General features: G+C 50.1%; 1 pseudogene; it reads left to right on the top strand.

Moving 5' to 3' along the window:
• Positions 1-1979: 1979 nt before the first annotated feature.
• Positions 1980-3779, top strand: LOC136120316 (serine-threonine kinase receptor-associated protein pseudogene; annotated as a pseudogene).
• Positions 3780-4180: the final 401 nt, after the last annotated feature.

Genomic DNA, 4180 nt, shown 5'->3' with positions numbered 1-4180 from the left:
CTTTGAGTGAGTGCATGAATGGATGAATGAATGAACCCTGCTTCCCTGGGCCTTGATCTCTTCATCCCCACAAATGGGAGTAACAATACCTTTGGCCATGTTGCTGGGAGATCCGGGGCACACTGCCTGTATTCAATGAGTGGGGCTTGGCGCTGGCATAACTTGGAATGAGTGGGACATTGTGGGAAGGGATTTAGGAGCAGGAGAGGAAGCCGGACTCCTCTACCCTGTGAGCAAACCACTCGTGGAGTCCACCTGAGTCAGGACTGCAAAACAACTTCAGAAAGATGGGCCAGGACATACGGGGAGCCCTCCCCTTAACAGCAGGCAGGTAAGTAGTTCCCCAGGGAGAGCATCCACTGATGCAGTCCCCACACAAATCTTGTGTCACCCACTGGGCCAGTGAGTGGGTGACAAGTACCCAAGCATGCCCAGGGTCAGCTTCTGATTTCCTGGCTCCTTGAAGCAGGCCTGGGAGACAGGCATTCCTGTGCCAGCACAGTCACGTGTACCAGGCAGGTGATGGGTGAGAGGGGCAGAGAGATGACAGAGCAGCATGAATACACATGACCCCTGCCCACGTGGTCTAACCTACGGCGGTAAGCTTTCCCCGACCAAAGATGGCAGCCAGGGACAGTGGAAAGGCCATGAGTCCTGCAGGGGAGCCGGGGGTCATGCCCTGCTATGGGCCTCAGTTTCCCATCGGTTAAGTGACACCATTAATTCCCCTCATAGGTCAAGGTGGAAACTATAAAGTCCTGAGCGCTACGAGGTGACAGGTGATTTCATCTACCTCTCTCTGCACCAAGTTTTGGATTTGCCTGTGCACAAATTGTGTGCTGACTGTCCCCTAAGCCAGCATTTCCCAAAATGTGGCACCTATGCCACCGGTGTGACCTGGGTGATTTCAGGCCATGTGGGGACCTGGTGGTTAAATGGCTTCAGACTTCACAGTGAGAAGGCCATTGCCTGTTCAGCTCTCATTTGAGTGTTCCGAGAACCTCAAAGAGAACGTCTCGAGGTGGTGCTATCCGGCTGTCATCCTCTCGTTTCTCTAGCACTTGCTAACATCCCTTTTTTAACAGACCCAGCTACTGTAGCACGCACCAGCTAGCTAGGACGGAACAGGCTTGCAATTATCTGTATCTATTTGTGGCAGGTGATACTGCTTTTCCATTTTCAAAGATGTTATAAAGTTACCTTTTATAAACAAACATGTTAAATTCAAAAACTGAGTAGTTTCCATAAAAGTTATTGAGTAAATAACACATGTTGTTTAAGAACACACCCCCAAATTAGGGAGATGGTACCAGAATGGTGGGAGATTGAATATACTGACTGCAGTTACCACCTCTGCCAGTGACACATGTATCAAGGCCCGTCCTTTCTTCTTCCCCCTGGGTCCACGGCCCAATCAGATCTCCTGACCCTCCCTGGAGTTGGGTGAGGCCAGTTCCCCGGGTCAAGGCAGAAGTGACAGCACCACATCCAGACCCTCCACGGCCTCCCTTTCTCTCCCCGCACTGCCGGGGCCTCAGAAAGAATCCAACATCCTCTTGGGGAAGAACCACAAGACGGAGGGCAGGGTTCCTTGCTAGGGGCATAGCATCCCCACCACCTTGGGAATGAACTTCCGTTGCATTAAATCACTGAGATTTTCAGGTTGTTTATAGGAATTAGCTGACTTAGGCTAATACAAAGGGGCCATCTCTAGTCTAGTTTCTATATACCAGCCTGACATCCTGGTGCTTTCCTCTGTAAAGAATGATAACTGAGCACCTAACAGATGCCAGGCATAATCTGAAGGGCTTTACAGAGATGAGCTCAATTAGTCCTCATGACAGCGCTGGGAACCAGGCACTCTTGAGTAGTGGGCTTATTATCTTTCAGGGAGGCGACTGAGACCCAGAGGGCATCTTGCCCAAAGTCACACATTTGGGAAGTGGTGAAGCCGAGACTCGAACCCAGGACTGCTGGAGATGCACAAAGCCGTTACTTTGCCACAGTGCGACGCAGCCTCTGCTGAGCATATCACCCAGGAACTGCTGTGCCCTGACTATGTGCCAGGCCCTGGGCTGGGTCCTGCAGGAGACGGCACAAGTGACACTGCCATGGCCTGGAGCCCGGCAAGCCAGGCGGGAAGGGAGCCGCATGGCACCGAGCCAGATGGAGACAGGAGAGCGCAGTCAGGGAGGGCTTCGGGAAAATCTCAGCGCATCACCACTCCCCAAGAACAGGGAGGGCTCACAGAGGTGGATAAGGCTTAAGGCTGGCCCAGGAGGGTGGGTGCGATCTCAGCCTGCAGAGACGAGTGGAGAGATGCGTCTCATCCGAGCCAACCGCCACCTCCTGAATCCACAGGAATTAGCTGGGGCCAGGCCTACCACCCTGTCTAGTAAGGGGACTAAAAGACCGTGGGATGAGTCTTTAACACGCTTCCCTGGATGGTGCGGGTCAGGGCTGCCAGTTCTCCGGTTCTCCCCCTCCCCCACTTTCCCTCCCTTGACAGCAGTGGATCGGTTGTCTGTTGCAGACTCCCTGACCCATCCCTAACCCCTTTCTGACCTCGGGGCCACCGGACTGGCCTTTTCGCGTTTCCGGCCCAACCCCAGAGTCAGGGCGGGGGGCGGGCACCTCGAGGAGTCGGTGCCAAGAGGAGAGAAAAGACCAGACCACCTTTGGCTCCCCTCCTCTACCCCCGCCGGATCGCAAGGCTCGCAGCCGCCGTGGCAATGAGGCCGCTCACCTGCGCGGGCCACACGTCACACGCAGCCTGTGGTGGATTTGGCCTTCCGTGGCATCACGCCTTACGGCTTTTGCCTAATCGGTGCTTGCAAAGATGATAAACCTATGCTACGCCAGGGAGATACAGGAGACTGGACTGGAACATTTTTGGGTCATGAGGGTGCTGTTTGGGATGTAACATTAAATAAGGACGCCACCACAGCAGCTACAGCAGCTGCAGATTTCACAGCCAAAGTGTGGGATGCTGTCTCAGGAGATGAATGGATGACGCTGGCTCATAAACACATTGTCAAGGCTGGATTTTACACAGGACAGTAATTACTTGTTAACCGGGGGACAGGATAAACTGTTATGCATATATGACTTGAACAAACCTGAGGCAGAACCTAAGGAAATCAGTGGTCACACCTCTGGTATTAAAAAGGCTCCATGGTGCGGCGAGGATAAACAGATCCTTTCAGCTGATGACAAAACCGTTCGCCTTTGGGATCATGCTGCTATGACAGAAGTGAAATCTCTCCATTTTAATATGTCTGTTTGCAGTACGGAATACATTCCGGAGGGAGAGATCTCGGTAATAACTTATGGACGATCTACTGCTTTTCACAGTGCAGTTAAGTTTGGACCCAATTAAATCTTTTGAAGCTCCTGCAACCATCAATTCTGCGTCTCTTCATCCTGAGAAAGAATTTCTTGTTGCAGGGGGTGAAGATTTTAAACTTTGTAAGTGTGATTATAAGAGTGGAGAAGAATTAGAATCCTACAAAGGACACTTTGGTCCCATTCACTGTGTGAGGTTTAGTCCTGATGGACAACGCTATGCTAGTGGTTCTGAAGATGGAACACTGAGACTATGGCAGACTGTGGTAGGAAAATCATACGGCCTTTGGAAATGCGTGCTTCCTGAAGAAGACAGTGGTGAGCTGGCAAAGCCGAGGATCAGTTTTCCAGAGACGGCGGAAGAGGAGCTAGAAGAAATTGCTCCAGAGAATTCTGATGCCATCTATAGTGCAACTCCTGAAGTTAAGGCCTGAGCATCAGGCAGATGTACACAACTTATGGACTAAAACAAACAGAGAAAGGCATCAGCCTCCAGAGTTACTCTCTGCTTAAGGTAAACATGAGCAGTAAACAATGAGGAATATGAATTAGCTCCAGTGCTGGAACTAACCAACTTGTAGTACAATGGTCTGTTGTCTTTTTAATGAATATGTGCAAACCAACACCCAATTTCTCTTATTACAGTTGAATTTCTTGTAGTTATTGTTATTATGTTATTATGAGAGGGAAAATATACTGTTATTATGAGAGGGAAAATATTATGTTATTATGAGAGGGAAAATATACTGACCTATTTTTCTGACTTTTCCCTTAAAGGAGAAAGCCTTTTTTTTTTTTTTTTTTTGCTTTAGTTATAAAGAAGAGGGGGAATACA

The sequence above is a fragment of the Phocoena phocoena genome, chromosome 3, assembly GCF_963924675.1.
Source record: "Phocoena phocoena chromosome 3, mPhoPho1.1, whole genome shotgun sequence".
In the NCBI taxonomy this organism is placed as follows: Eukaryota; Metazoa; Chordata; class Mammalia; order Artiodactyla; family Phocoenidae; genus Phocoena; species Phocoena phocoena.
This window is presented reverse-complemented; position numbering and strand designations above follow the sequence as displayed.